Raw genomic sequence first — 16,459 nt, 5'->3', positions numbered from 1 at the left:
GATGTGATTGAAAAATGCTTGTTTATTTAATATTTATTTCTTTGGCTCTGTCGGGCCTTCGCGGAGGCAGGTGGGGTCTTCACCACGTCATGAGGGATCTTTCACTGCCGCTGCGGCGCCCAGGTTCAGTAGTTGAGCATGCAGGCTTAACTGCCCCATGGCATGTGGGATCTTGGTTTCCTGATCAGGGATCAAACTTGTGTCCCCTGCATTCGAAGGTGGATTCTTAACCACTGGACTGCAAGGGAAGTCCCCAAAAATGCTTATTTAAATAACTCCTTTATCTTATAAATCACCTATCTTGTCCAGATATAATTTTTTTAAGTATCAGATTATAATATTCATTATGATTCACAGGGCAATAGTATTTGCTTAAAAAGAACTTTTGAGAAACCTTCTCAAACACGATTGCCCCATCACTAATAATGAATATTACAGTATTAGCTGACATTTACTAAGTACGACTACAAGACAAGCCTCATGGAAAGAGCCTCACTGATTCTCAACATCATTTTGTGAGATGACGACCACGCCTCCCTCAATTTTAAAAACTGAGCCTTAAAAAAATTTTAATAAACTTTATATTTGATAGCAAAACTGAGCAGAAGGTACAAAGATTTCTCCTTCATTCCCACCTCATTAGCACCACCCTCTCCCAGGGTGGCGGCCATTCTGAACTCTGTTTCACAGACAAAGAGTCTGCAGGCTTCCCTAAACCAGCATGCTGTCCACTGGAAACAGCAGGGCAGGATGGGAAGCCGGGTCTGGGATTCTGAAGCCTCGGCCGTGCCCCCCATTCCCTGCCTGCTTGTCACGGCACCTTTCCAGGGGAGTGACACTCGCCGACCCTCCGTAAAAGAAAGAGTGCTGGCTGCCCATAGCGTTCCCGCATCTGTCTGCTCTAACAATTACCCAGGGGCTGGGAGCTCCCTAGCGGTCCAGTGGTTACAATGGCTTGCACTGCTGTGGTCCTGGGTTCAATCCCTGGTCTGGGAACTAAGACTTGGCTGCACAGACAAACAAACACAGATGAGCGGACAAGGGCCTGTCATTTTCTCTAGCATTACTGCAGTAACACGCTTCTAAATGTGTCCCTCAGAAAGTAGAAACTGGCTTCTTTCAGGTTCCAAACCTGTTTATTTTTCTTTTCTATTTCAACTACTTTCTTGGAAATGCTGGTATCATACCTTTTGAGGCCTCTGCTTTCGACTGCTAACTCAAAAATCTCAGGGTTTTTTTTTTTTCATTTTTGCTGCCAATTTTCCTTCCCCCGGGCAGTGGCTCCTAAACCTTGCTAGACCTAAATTCCTGAGGGCTGGGAGTGACGAGGGTGAGCTTCCAGAGAACCTGCAGTGATAAGAGGCCAGCAGAGGGAAGGAGCTGGGAGACCCCCTTCCTCCTTACCCATGTCTGGAAAGAATATACTGGAAACCTCATTTCTAAAAAACGGAGGTGTTCGCCTCATATGAGATGACATAATTAAATTTAGAGGCAGGGTTATCCAGTAAGAGGTCTTTTAAATTCCTGCCTTCTTATCTTTAATTTCAGAATTTCTGATTTATTTTTATTTCACTCCATTAGAATTTATATCATTTCTTTCCAACATATAATAGAAGAATGCATAAGAGTTAAATTCTTGAATGAATTATTTGCAACATTATGTTATTAAGACTTGTAATTTACCCAGAGTTAATCAATATTACTAATATTTTTACATAATCTGGAAATGGAATGGATACAATAAATAATTTAGCTTTCCTTAGAACTCAGCTACTGCAGATTTCAGAAAAGAGAACCGTTAAACGAATTTGGCTATTATAAATGAAGACCCTTAACAAAACATATAATCCTCATCAGTTCAGTTCAGTTCAGTCGCTCAGTCGTGTCCGACTCTTTGCGACCGACCCCATGAATCGCAGCACGTCAGGCCTCCCTGTCCATCACCAACTCCCGGAGTTAACTCAAACTCAAGTCCATCGAGTCAGTGATGCCATCCAGCCATCTCATCCTCTGTCATCCCCTTCTCCTCCTGCCCCCAATCCCTCCCAGCATCAAAGTCTTTTCCAATGAGTCAGCTCTTTGCATGAGGTGGCCAAAGTACTGGAGTTTCAGCTTAAGCATCATTCCTTCCAAAGAAATCCCAGGGCTGATCTCCTTCCGAATGGACAGGTTGGATCTCCTTGCAGTCCAAGGGACTCTCAAGAGTCTTCTCCAACACCACAGTTCAAAAGCATCCATTTTTCAGCACTCAGCCTTCTTCACAGTCCAACTCTCACATCCATACATGACTACTGGAAAAATCATAACCTCGACTAGACGGACCTTAGTTGGCAAAGTAATGTCTCTGCTTTTGAATATGCTATCTAGGTTGGTCATAACTTTCCTTCCAAGGAGTAAGCATCTTTTAATTTCATGGCTGCAGTCACCATCTGCAGTGATTTTGGAGCCCAAAGAAATAAAGTCTGACGCTGTTTCCACTGTTTCCTCATCTATTTCCCATGAAGTGATGGGACTAGATGCCACGATCTTCATTTTCTGAATGTTGAGCTTTAAGCCAACTTTTTCACTCTCCTCTTTCACTTTCATCAAGAGGCTTTTTAGTTCCTCTTCACTTTCTGCCATTAGGGTGGTGTCATCTGCATATCTGAGGTTATTGATATTTCTCCCAGCAATCTTGATTCCAGCTTGTGCTTCTTCCAGCCCAGCGTTTCTCATGATGTACTCTGCATAGAAGTTAAATAAGCAGGGTGACAATATACAGCCTTGACGCACTCCTTTTCCTATTTGGAACCAGTCTGTTGTTCCATGTCCAGTTCTAATGGTTGCTTCCTGACCTGCATACAGATTTCTCAAGAGGCAGGTCAGGTGGTCTGTATTCCCATCTCTTTCAGAATTTTCCACAGTTGATTGTGATCCACACAGTCAAAGACTTTGGCATAGTCAATAAAGCAGAAGTTAGTGGCCTAAATGAAACGAATTCTGAAATTTGTACTGCGTGGACATATACACAAAATGTGACATTCAACAAGGAATCTGAATACTACTAAAATCTTATTTTAAAAATCTTATTAACCTCTACTAAATAAATAATACTTTGACTAAAGCTCTAATATAATGTGATTTTCATCACTTCCCCCAAAGCTTATTGTTTCTGAAAGGCATGTAACTGAGGCAAAGCATTCTCTCAAAAATGCTATTATATTCTGTCTCTCGGGTGTCATTTCTCTTGTATTCTGTCTAAAAAAATGCCAGAGCCAGTGTTTCAGAAGACAGATGCTGCTGACAGAGAGGTGCTCATCACGCACAAGTGCAGTTTCACAGCGGACTCTGGCACCGACAGTCTTTACTGCTCCAGGCTGGGAGGAGAGGATAGCATAGTAACAAGTGGTGGTGAACGCAGGGATTGGAAAAGTATGTTCCAAGAACAATGGCGTCTCCAATTTCACTGTAGTTGTTACAGTAATAATCTCCTGTTAGGACCAAACTGGAGCCAGGACAGGCTCTAAGGGGCAGGCGAGGCCTGAGGTTTAGCCTCTAGGAAAGCTGAGGCACTGGGAACTCCTGCAGGCAGTGTAGCTCGGCCAATCAGAAAAAATCCCCATAGCCCCCCGCCCGCGCCAGACCTGAGCCAATCCGGATAGGGATGCGAGGTTAAAAGTCCCGTGCGCGCGCACGGTTTAACCAATCAGCTATGCTGTTACAGGAAGAAAGAACCATCTGTATAAAAGTAGATGTGATTCAGAGCTCGGGGCTCTCAAGACTCCACTGCGCTGAATGAGACTTGAGCCCTAGCTAGCAATAAACCCCTTCATGCTTTTGCATTGCTGTGGACGTCTTATTCTCTCAGTTTCGGGGACTCGGACTCTGGGCACAACATTTGGGGGCTCATCCGGGATCCCTTTAACTGGGAAAAAGGGGTTTCCTCACTAGGAGGAGAGATATCTGAACACCAGTGTTAGTTCTGGTTAAGACCAGCGTAAGGCCGAGGCCCGGCATCGTGCTGGGGAGGCGGCTGGCTCTGTTCTCTGGTTAAGACCAGCGTAAGGCCGAGGCCTGGCATTGTGCTGGGGAGGTGGCTGGCTCTGTGGACGCCTTGTTGGTAAGATTACCTCGAGGGGAAGAAAGTTTCAGGGGGGCCCAGGAAGACCTAGTGCTGTGTTCTCGGCCGATGTGTAATTGTTATCTGTTTGTGGTGTCTGTGTGAGTGCCGGCATTGTCTCTGCTCTTTGTGTGTTCATTTTGTCTCCTGTGTTCTTCTCTGTAATCATGGGGCAAGCGACTTCTACTCCTTTGTCCCTTATGACTGACCATTTTTCTGATTTCAAATCTAGGGCACAAAACCTATCGTTATTGGTGAAAAAGCCAAGACTGACATCCTGACCACTCAGGGTACTCAGGGGCCAGCTTGCCTGCCAATGGACCAGACCCAGCGGCCGCAACCGGGACCCTTTTGTCCCTGGTCTCCTCCTGACGCAGACAACTGGCCAGAGTGCCCCGACTGGTAAGGAACAAGAGACTTTATTGACCTCTCTCCCCTTCCCTCTCTCTTTCCTCTCCTTAACCCTTCCTATCCTTCCCTGTTTTTCTAGTCCCTCCCCTGGTCCTGGACGCAGGAATCTGGTCGAAGGGCCCTCAGCCTGAGCTGAGGATTGGAGACTGATCACCTCCTCTTGGCGGAGAACTCAAATTCTGGTTCTGATTTCTGGTAGGGCCGAGTTCCAGTCCTCCCTTCTCTGGAGGCCCAGGGAACTGTCCCGTAACGCCTGGGTATCTGTAGGTGGCAGGAGACGTTTGTAAGGCCACCCCTTTTGCCCCCCTCTCCTGCCTCCTCCCCCTTCTTTCAACCTGGCTTCCTTTCCTACTTAGATCTGAAGTTCTGTGTCTCTATAGGAGGTTTCCTGAGAGACTCTACAATATGGGAGATCTGGGTTCGATCCCTGGGTCAAGAAGATCCCCTGAAGAAGAAAATTTTGCTTTGTCTGGCCACCATGTGGTTTAGACTGCCGCCAGTTTGTTAGAACTTGATTTTCTTTCCCTGTGCCTTGAGACCAGGGCTCTCAGGAACACTTATCTAGACCATCTCTAACTCCTGACACTGAGGAAAAAGGGGGGGGGGGGGGAAGACTTAAAGCTAGATCTTGCACTGTGTCTGTCTAAATATGTCTTGGTAATATTTCTGTGGTTAATATGTATATGAGCTCTATTTATTTGGCTTAAAAAAAAGGGGGGGTAAGCGCTTACAAATCAAGTAATTCTAAATTAAACAATAAGTTCCAGGTTCATGTGAACTGGGAAATATTCAATGTTAAATACCTGATATTAATGTTTGCTGATCTATGTAATATAGACATAGTCTTAAAATAATTAACGTTAAGTAGAATATTTTCATTGTACCTAGGATTAATATAAGTTAAATATTATATCTGTTACAAGTTTGTCAACAAGGAAATTACCTCAAGTGAAGAAACTTCTAAAAATGTAAATGAGATATGAGCTTTTATATCTCTAGCTAACTTTGGGGTGCTTCAGAGGGCCCCTGGAACATCCCAAGGAGAGATATTAAACTGTGTTTATTTGGTTGGTTAAATTACATGGAAAAGATTATCAAATGAGTAATAAATCTGCTCATGTTATAATATATGGTAAATTGAGTAATATAGATATCCTAGAAATTATATGGAGTTTTTAACATTCTGATATGCCCTGGTATTTTAATGAAAAACCTGATGACTTCACAAAAGGTAGCAAAAGGACTGAATGAACCAGTAAATATGCTTATAACTTTTATGGTTTCTATCTGAAAAATTATGGGTTTGAATCTTATGTTTTCAGGAAGTAGGAAAAATCTTCCTCTCAAACTAATTATGACAATATTTTGGTAAAATTAAATGTTATAAACAAAACAATTATATTTTCTGACTCCTCTAGAAATTGGGAGTTCTTAGGTTTCCAGTAAGTTCATCAAATGAGTTAAGAAGGTTATCTCACGTATACAAAAATCTCAAGAAATTTTTGAGACCTTAAAAAGGGAAAAATTCACCTAGATTTGTTAGGCAGAATCTGTGATAAGCCTTTGGTGTGAGCTTCCCAGCCCTGTTTTATTTTAAAAGTTCAGTCTGAGACTCTTATAAATGTTTCAGCAAAATAAAAAGCCTATAATCAATTATGGTTATAAAAATCATCAGATCAAAATCAGTGAGAACAGACCTATTTTGCAAATAAAGTAGCCTTAATTTGGTTATATTTAATAAAAATAAGGATAACTATAAGGAGAAAAAGATATTTCAAAACGTTAAATCCCAGTTTGTTAATGGAGGTCTGCATCTAGTAAGAGTCATCTCTTAGATAGTTCTTTGCTATTGTGTGATATTGATGTAAAATTTAATTAAACTCTTGAAAAACACCCTAAGTTTGTTTCTGAAGCTTATCTCAATAATCTATCTTTGGATGAAGATCAGATGCCTCATGACCTGCAACCAGGACTGGAAAAAGACATAATTTAAGGGACTGTCTCCAACCTGGACGGAAGGACTTTTTTATCAGGAGAAACTACACTACACCAGGATGAAAATACGACATCAGAGGTAGACAGCTTCCCCGAGATGCGGGACCCAATTCGTATGATCATTTATGTTTTCTTGACTTCTTAGACCTTTGCATATAAGTCAAATGCTTTTCTATCATAGGCCTGATCCTATACTAGTTTTAAAAATCAATCCAATTGTTGGGTTTGTGGCCAATTAACTGTGTCTAGTTCTGGGTTACCTTGGTAAATTTCTCTACTACCAGACTCTAACTGGTTGGCCCTGAAAAAATTTACTTAAAAATTATAGTCATATTCAGGTCACTATGAGTATTACTAGATAGGATCCCCTCACCGGGCCAATTAATAATGCCTGCTCTGACTCTGGCTATAAATTTGAGCTTTTTTCTACTACCCAAGCTCAATCAAAACAAGAAAAGTTTCCACAAAAAAGGGAAAAATCTCCCACAATTATGGGATAGATTTATATAGATAATATCAGGCTACAATAATTTAGGTTTAAAGTCTCCTCTGTTGAAAAAATAAATAAATAAATCATACTAAAGATAATCAGTCTAGTAACACTAAAAAACTGGGCTATGTGCCTTATAGATGGTGCCAATATATAATTTCCCTAAAAGATAAAAGATTCTACAGGACAGACTAAGTCAGATGACCTGAAGATATACTGGGCTACATCTAATGGAAGTTCTTAACATAAGTCTTACTTGTGACTTTACTAATACTGCTGGCTATGTTATTTGTATTTCCCCTGTCTTACAAAATTGCTGTTTCTTACACTGTCAAATGTGTATATGAGGTCTCTAATAAAATAATATATAGTCCCATATGAGATCGATGATGATAACAGTGTGACTCTAGATATGGCAAGAAGCAACAAGAGGAAATATTTTCCTGGACCAAGATGCTAATAAGACAGGTGGCCCAGAGAATTTTAGATACTGTTTTATGGCCTAATCCAGTAACAGCACATTGAGTGGCCTGTCAACAGAATCTTTGCCAAACCTGAGAATGGATATTCTCAGCACCATGGGATAAAATGGTCATAAAGTGCCCCCCCCCCCATAATCATGGTCAAGTTTATGAGCAAAAAGGGGCTCTGCCAACTTAAGACTGATACTCGCTATCTGCATCTACAAAGATTAAATCATGGCCGCTGCAACTGCTGACTTTCAACGCCCCTGAAAAGAGTTCAGGGTAAAAATCAGAAATGAGGCACTCTGTGCTCTGGGAAAAACTGGCAGAACAGGCCATCAGATAGCTAGATCTTTTCAGGAGAAGATTTTATGAGTCCCAATTCTTACATCTTCTCATATCTAGAAAAACACTGACGTCATTAACGGTAAAATCTGCTTTGGCTATTAAAAAATAGTTTACAATTAAAAGTCAAAATAGAGTAGCTACGGTTCAGATATCCTGGAAAATAACTAGGTGATGCTATGGGTGTACTTTCAGATTAGAGCTTGTATTGCTCCAAGCTGGGGCAGTCCTATGCCCCATTTTGACAGAAAGTTATCATAGTCATTGTTGCCTAGTTCCCTAAAATTAAAACTGAGCGGGACTCTGTGGGGCTCTGGAGTACAGATCTGCTCCGTGTTCTCCATTTCTTATCTGTAGGGTATAGACTTTGTTCAGCCTCCTTGGCCTTCCCTGAATTCCAAAGCATGGATTCAAACAACTGCTAATCAGGGAAGGGAGGGGATACAAAAACAAAAACAATCAAAGGTTGGTACAGCCTCCAGACAGAGTCCTGGTTCCTACTCAAAGAAATATGCATAACAATGTCTTTGAGCCCCCACCCAGGTGGAAGATGGCGACTTCAGACTGAACACAAGATTCTTGGAGCACAGCTCTGTTGCCTCACAACCAACCAATCAGAACGGGTCACAGACCCTGTAACCCTCACCCTAAATGCTGCCTTCTGTTTCCGGGGACCAGAGATGACCATCCTGTTAGGTCTCTTGTTTGGCCCTTGTCTACTTCATCTCTGAGAGGGGCCAACTAAATTGCTGTAACTACAAGGGTAGAAGCTGGTTTCAGATGTGAAAAACCCCAACTTAGATCAGGTAGAGAGACTTCTGCTCTGCCAGGCAGGCCTACGCCCATGCACAGCAGAAAGAAGTTACAGAAGAAAGAGACCTCCGCCCTGATTCCCAAAAAGTATCTTGAGTATGAAGTCTCTCAGGGGGCCTATGTGCTGTGTTAGGGAAAAAACGTTGTTTTTATGTAAATCACTCAGGGATAATCAGGGAGTCCCTGGCCAAGATAAAAAAAGGGCTAAATCAAAAAAAAAGAAAAATGTCTCAAAATTAATTTAAGTCCTGGTTCCAATAGTCCCTGCGGTTAACAAAGCTAATTTCCATCCTGGTGGGCCCTCTAATAGTGCTACTATTAATACTTACTTTTGGTCCATGCATAATAACTAAGCTTGTTGCCTTTGTAAAAGACTGCGTCAATACCGTCCAACTGATGGTACTGAGGCAACAGTATCAGGCCCTGCCCCAAAATGAAGAGGAAGATTCCTCTATGTAGCTGAAGACAGGGGGGAATGTTAGGACCAAACTGAAGCCAGGACAGGCTCTAAGCGGCAGGCTAGGCCTGAGGTTTAGCCTCTAGGAAAGCTGAGGCACTGGGAACTCCCGCAGGCAGTGTAGCTCGGCCAATCAGAAAAAGTCCCCGTAGACCCCGCCCGCGCCAGACCTGAGCCAATCCGGATAGGGATGCGAGGTTAAAAGTCCCGCGCACACACGGTTTAACCAATCAGCTATGCTGTTACAGGAAGAAAGAACCATCTGTATAAAAGTAGATGTGATTCAGAGCTCGGGGCTCTCGTCAAGACTCCACTGCGCTGGACGAGACTTGAGCCCTAGCTAGCAATAAACCCCTTCATGCTTTTGCATTGCTGTGGACGTCTTATTCTCTCAGTTTTGGGGACTCGGACTCTGGGCACAACACTCCTACTCCTCCTATTAACGCAGGACCCACTGGCTGGGCACCAGTGATGAGCCTCAGCCACAATGAGGTCCTAGAGTTGAGCCTTGGAGAACCAATGGTCCTCAAGATGAGAGACGGCTGGATGCAGTGCTCCAGTATTCATCTTTTTTTTTTTTTTTTCCCTCTTGTTCTGGCATTTGCATTATGGATTTCCCCTGGAGCATCTCTTGTTCAAATTTAATGATGAAATCAGGCTTGGAATCAATGGGGATCAAGGTGACTCTTGAACTGGAGACTTTAAGAAAAAGAAGATTTATTTTTCTGTTTGAATCCTTTTGAGACAACGGAAGAACATGGTAATTATTGGATCACAATAGGACTCTTTCACCTCTGGTCACCTCTGCCAAACTCCTGGTTTGTCGTCGTTGTTCGATCAATAAGTCAAGTCTAACTCTTTGCAACCCCCAAGGGCTGTAGCCCTCCAGGCTCTTTTGTCCTTCACTATCTTCCAGAGTTTGCTCAAATTTGGGTCCAAAATTCCTGGTTACCACTCCCCAATTCTTAAAACCCCACAGGGAGTCTTTCTTCTCCTGACAAAACATGGAGGTTATTCTTTGGGAACCAGACTGCTCTGTCTCAGGGAGGGGCTGGCTTCTGCCTCCTCCCCCCGGGGTGTCTGGAAGATCTCTCGATGATCACGAGTGTTCAGAAATCCGGGAGGTTACATGTTAAACATCGTTTAATTCTGGGAAAATCTTCATACACACAAGGGTAGACAAGAGCCAAAATTTCCATCACCCCATCAAACAGGTTCCTCCCCACTGATTATGGGTTTTAATGGGACACACACAATTTTTCCAAGTCTCCAAAAATATCCCGAAGGGAATCTCTGCATGACAAATACCCCAGGCCCAGCCTGGCAGATAAAGATCTCTGGGCTAGCACATTTGTTCCCGCCAGATCCCAGTGACTGTGGCTCCAGGGTGCTGTACGTAATAAACAAAATGTAAATCGAGGTGAGAAAGGGGTGCTCCGTGGGCTGTTGCATGGAGCGCGCTTTGATAAATAACTGAAGAGCTGGGTAAATAAGCACATTTCTCCCCCCTTTTGGGGAGAGAGTCTGCCTTTGATTTCTCCTTTTGCACTCAAAATATGACAGGTATGGGAGGAAAAAAAAAAGAACCAGGACATGCTGCTCGGTCCCATGGGGCAGCGCTGTGTGTACTTGCATGAAATTCAGGAACAGAGACGCCGGATTCTTTCTCTGAAGCTTGCTCTGTACTGAGGCGGGTTCTGAGTCATGCACACAGCACACAAGATTCAAGGGAGAAGTCTTCTCAGGGTGTATTTGGCTCTGGGTGATAGATAAGTAATTTTAAGAGGATGAATATATCTGACTTGTATTTTTTTAAATTTTCTCGGTGGAGCTGGCTAGATCAGAATGCCAACGTGGTCCCAAACCTGAATCCATTTGAAAAAAAAAAATTCTATAAAAAAACTGTGTAGAAAATAGATTGTGTACATCTTGGGAAACTGAAACGTGCTGTCGTAAATATCTAGAGTGGTGGCCTCAGCAATGACACTTGGCAGGCAGGCTTCAATCCAACACGTGAGATTCACAACAGCAAAGAAAGAGCCAGGTGGCCGGAGGTGACTCCATGGAGTGACCTCACTGTGGTGACCCCCAGAGCTGGCCTTAGTCATTTTGAGAGGCTGCTTGGGCCTGATCTTGTGAGCAGCTGATATGTTTATTATTCTTTAAATGTTCAAAAATAATTATTATTTTAAACAAGGAACCCAATCACGTGGGTTGATGATTATTTCTTTCTGGTACCATATTCCTGCCCCTCATGGATCACAGTCATGGTTTAGGTTTACATTTGACCTCCTGGCTGCTTCTTTTGCAGAGTCAAAGGTCCCAGGTGAAAAGTTGCCAAACACAGCTCAGATGTGTGAATCACCGTATTCCAATCAGCAATGGACAGGGAAGAATTGGATACATTCTCTCTTAATGACATCATTTACACTGCAAATCAAAAGCCTTCCTTCCTCGCTCAACTCTGCCTACTTGGAGCAAAAGGACAGGTGATGTTAAGAGAGCCCACCGTGCTGACCAGTGGAGCCTTCATGAAGACCTGGAGATGGCTTCACAGAGGAGCTCAGACTTCCCCAGGGCCATCTCACCTTGCTTCACTGAGATCACACAGAGCACGTGAGCAGTCAGTTTCAAACAGTGATCAATCTCAGGGATTCCAGAGATGACTTCGAAAACACTTTGAGTTGAAAAAAAAAAAAAAAGAAAGACCACCCAAGTGTCAGGAGTGCCCATTGGTCTGCTCAGCCGGGGCTTGAGCTGGCTTTTGGAGGCTCCCTCTGTGCCAGGAAGGGGTCCTTCAGTTGAAGGACAGAGAGAAGGAGGCAGTCCTGGGTGAGCTGAGCTGAGACAGCAACTACTAATCAAACAAGAAGGATGCATTTTAGAGTGTTAATAACCTGAGTATCTACCAGGATGGCCGTCTCTTCTTATCCTAAATGATAAAAAGACTACCAAGGCATTTTGGAAGGAAGCATTTGAAAACACACCTGGAACTGTCTTTTTAGGGAAAACAGACTAGCTCCCAGTTTGGACTTTAGAGTTGACACTGGATAATTCAGAAGAAGGGGCTGCTACTCTCTCAGGAAGGGCCAGGGTGAAAGGTGAGTTCAGAGAGGGCCCTGGTGCAGAAGTATGTTGGGTACCCACTGTCGGCCCAGCCATAGAAAGCAGAACCCACAGCATACTTGGACCCTGGCATCTGGAAAAGCCCCTGGCTCCCACTTGTCCAGCCAGGAACAACTCCCTCCATCCCTGCCTGCCCTCCCCTGCCCTTCCCTCAAATGGGGGAGGCCCGAAGTCTCTGACCGGCCAGGAAGCATGACAGATGCGCCCATCAGAGCTAGATCAGTTAAAATGAATCATGAGAAGGCCTCCTCCCTATCCAAGCAGCCTGAGCTTTTCCCTACTGAGATCATCATATATACACATATAGCAAGAATTATTGAACTTCAGGTTTGGAAGGCTCTTGGAAGCTTCCATCCAACCTCTTTATCTTACAGCCTAGAAAGCTAAGTGAGGAAAGCCCTGTGAGTCAGGTGACAGAGGCCAGGCAGCCAGACAGGGTCAAGGCAGGACGGGGGCTGGGGAGGGACTCACTTGGTCTCTTCCCTGGGAACTCGGGGTGCCTGCATTCTCCCCAGGGATGGCAGGAAGATCGAGGACAGGACAGAGCCTGGAGGGCTGTGTGTTGGGGATGTAGCCAAGATCTTTCACACCAAGAGCCAGTACTTTGATTCTAGATGTTTAAGCTGCTTACGGGGTCCCCTAGCAACTCCAGGACTCACACCCATACATGCACCATACTGGCTAACATTTTAATAGAGATTTCTTTGTTATATTAACTCTCTTATTAATAAAACTGCTTTCATTGTGCTAACATCATTTTACTTCTCTTTTTTATTGTAGAGGTCTACCTTCTTCAATTTTTACACGTACAACACAGCGTCGTTAATATGTACAACAGCGGATCTCCAGAACGCATGCATCATGCAAAAATGAAACATTTCAGCTTCTGATCAGTACCTCCATGGCTCTCCCGGCTGACCCCTGCCCCTAGCAACCATCCCTCTGCTCTCTGCTCTCAGGAGTTTGACTCCTTTAGAGACCGCATATAAGAAGAGTCTTGCGGTGTTTGTCCATCTACGACTGGCTTCAGTTCAGTTCAGTTCAGTCGCTCAGTCGTGTCCGACTGTTTGCAACCCCATGAATTGCAGCTTATTTCACATCTAACAACGGTCTTCAGGGTCTGTCTTTCCTTTGCATATGACAGGACTTCTCTCTCTTTTAAGACTGAACAGTATCTCACGTTTCCTTCACCGGTTCTTCCATCGGTGGACCTACAGGTCTCTTCTGCACCTGACTGCTGTGAACAGGGTTGCAGTTACATGGGACTGCATGCCTTATCAAGATTCTGATTCCAGTTCATCAGGATAAGCAACCTGGACTAAGATTGCTGGGGCATGGGACCCTTCTGTTTTTAATTTATTGGGGACCCTCCATGCTGTTTTCCATAGCAGATACACCATTTTACAATCCCACCAGCTGTGTATAATAGTCCCAAATTCTCTACCTCCTTGCAAACATGTGTTTATCTTTTTTTTTGTTTTGTTTTGTTTTTATTTTTTTATTTTTTTTTTATTTTTTTTTTTTTAAGGTTTTTAAAATAACATTTATTTCTTAAAAGTTAACATATACATAATAGGAAACCAAAAAGCACAAGAAGCAAAAAACGAAGTCATTCATAATCACAAGCAGTTTACCGTTTGACATCTCCTTCTAGGTCTCATTTGTGTATTTTCACAACTAAGCATTCATTTTTATGTAATTAAGACCATACAGTTATGTATCATGCTGTTTCACACATCATGAATATTTACCATTTCAAAGTCCCAAAGCTATGAGTATTTTGATAACCAAGAATACACTACACCAACTCAATCTGGAAGGAAAAAAAATGTAATCTTGCCTTTCTTGGCAACAAAAATTTTAAAGACAAAAATGGCAACAGGCCTCTAGATAAACATATTGGCAGAGCTATGATTAAAATACTACATTCCCTTAATGTTCAATTAAAATGAGACATAAAGTAACAGAGTACACAAAGTATAATAGTTCTAAGAGGATTCATCATCTGATCTAAACTATTAAGGTATTAGCAAGGAGGTATGTTTCTGCTGAATTATTTAGCAATGCATTCCTCCCCTCAGCTGCCAACCTAAATGAACAAGTCCTGATGTACATTTCTCAGAGAAGGTATAATTCCAGGTCCAAGATGCTGCCTTTTTAAAAAAAATCAATTCTAACATAACAAAGATATTTACAAATTGTTAATTCACTAGTTCTACTTTATATCATACCTTGTCACCTCAGGACATCTAAAAAGCCTAGATGCTGCAAAGTAATGAAGCTTGTCCACAATAAACACAGGTACGTCACAAAAATGCACATACAGGCCTATAGTTAAAACCTAAAACTGTCTTCCAGATAATGGGAGATATTAGCCAAGAGCCCACTGGTGTAAGGCGATGGCCCGCTGTGGTTTTGATTTGCATTTCCTCAATGACTTGTGATGTTGAGCATCTTTTCATATACCTACTGGCCATCTGTCTGTCTTCTTGGGAGAAATGTCTATTTATGTCATTGGTTCATTTTTTAATTGGTTTATTTGCATTTGTTTGTATTTTTGCCATACAATTGTAGGAGTTTCTCAAATACTGTTGATATTCATCCCTTATCAGACCTGGGGTTGAAAAATTTATTCCCCCACTTCATAGGCTATCTTCCTCTTCTACTGTTCCCTTCCTCTGTTGTGTAAACGCTTTTCAGTTTCACGTAGACTACTTGACTTTTTGGTGTCATTTCCAAGAAATCCTTGCCAAGGCCAATGTTAAAAAGTTCTTCTCCTATGGTTTCCTTTAGGAGTTCTGTGGTTTCAGGCCTTATATTTAAGACCTTAGTGCATTATGGGTTGATTTTGGTATATTTTATTCCTAAATATTTTATTTATTTTTATGCTACTATAAATGGGATTGTCTTCTTAATTTTACAGAGAGTATGTATAGAAATGCAACTTTTTTTTCCTATGTTGTATCCTGCAACTTTCCTGAATTTATTAGTTCTAATCCTTTTTGGTGGAGTGTTTAGAGTTTTCTACATACATATCATCTGCAAGCAGATAATTTTACTTCTTCCTTTCTGATCTGGGTCCTTCTTATTGCTTTTTCTTACCTAACTGGTCTGGCCAGGACTTCCAATATTAAACAGAAGGGGTGAGAGTAACCATCTTGTCTTATTTCCAACCTTAGAGAAAAGTTTTCAGTTCCTTATCAATGAGTATGATATTACTTGACAATATATTTCCTTTATTAAGTTACATTCCTTCTATACCAAGTTTGTTGAGTTTTTAGCACAAAAGAGTTTTGAATTTTGTCAAATGCTTTTTCTGCATCTATTGAGATAATCTTACTTATTATCCTTCATTCAATCAATGTAGTATATCACTTTAACTAATTTTCATGTGTTGAATCATTTCTGCATCCCAGAGATAAACCCCACTGATCCCGGGGTATGACTCTTCCAGTGTGCTGTTGAATTTGGCTTACTAGCATCTGGTTTAGGATTTCTGCATCTGTGTTCATCAGAGATGGCAACCTCTAGCTGGCTTTCTTTGTAGTGTGTTTGACTCTGGCATCATGGTAATGCTCATGTCATGAAATGAGTTCGAAGTATTCTCTCCTCTTCAATGTTTGGAAAAAGTTTGAAAAGGATTGGCATTCGTTCTTTTTAAAATGTTGGCTAGTATTTATCAGTGAAGGTATCTGGTCCTGGACTTGTTTCTGTTATAAGATGATTCTCTTTACTCATTATTCATCTGTTCAGACTTTCTATTTCTTCATAATTCAGTCTTGGTAGGTTGTATGTTTCTAGGAATTTATCCATTTCCACTAGATTATTCAATTTGTTGGCATATAATTGTTCACATTGTCTCATATGATCCTTTTTATTTCTGTGGCATCAGTTTTAATGTTTTCTTTTTCACTTATGATTTTATTTATTTGTGTCTCCTTTCCTTTTTTTCTTAGTAATACAGCTAAAGGTTTATCAATTTTGTTTATCTGTTCAAAACCCCAACTCTTAATTTTACTGAATTTTTCTATCCTCTATTTTGTTTATTTGTGCCCTAATCCTTATTATTTCCTTCCTTCTGAAGACTCTAAGTTCAAGAATATTGAAATCATACCAAGTATCTTTTCCTACCACAATAGAGTAAAGCTAGAAGTCAGAAACAGAAGGAAAACTGGAAAGCTCACAAACGCATGGAAGTTTAAAACCACACTCCCGAACAACCAACAGGTCAAAGAAGAAATCAAAGAGGAAATAAGAAA

The 16,459-nt window shown here is 42.0% G+C and overlaps 1 protein-coding gene across 2 annotated transcripts in view; it reads right to left on the bottom strand.

Moving 5' to 3' along the window:
• The window catches only part of DOCK1 (dedicator of cytokinesis 1), a 569,019-nt gene that overhangs the window by 88,197 nt on the left and 464,363 nt on the right, over positions 1-16,459 (bottom strand). The gene's annotated exons all lie outside the window — the stretch shown is intronic.

Source organism: Ovis aries, chromosome 22 (assembly GCF_016772045.2).
Source record: "Ovis aries strain OAR_USU_Benz2616 breed Rambouillet chromosome 22, ARS-UI_Ramb_v3.0, whole genome shotgun sequence".
Lineage (NCBI taxonomy): Eukaryota > Metazoa > Chordata > Mammalia > Artiodactyla > Bovidae > Ovis > Ovis aries.
The sequence above is the reverse complement of the archived record's forward strand: the minus strand, read 5'-3'. Positions and strand labels throughout refer to the sequence as shown.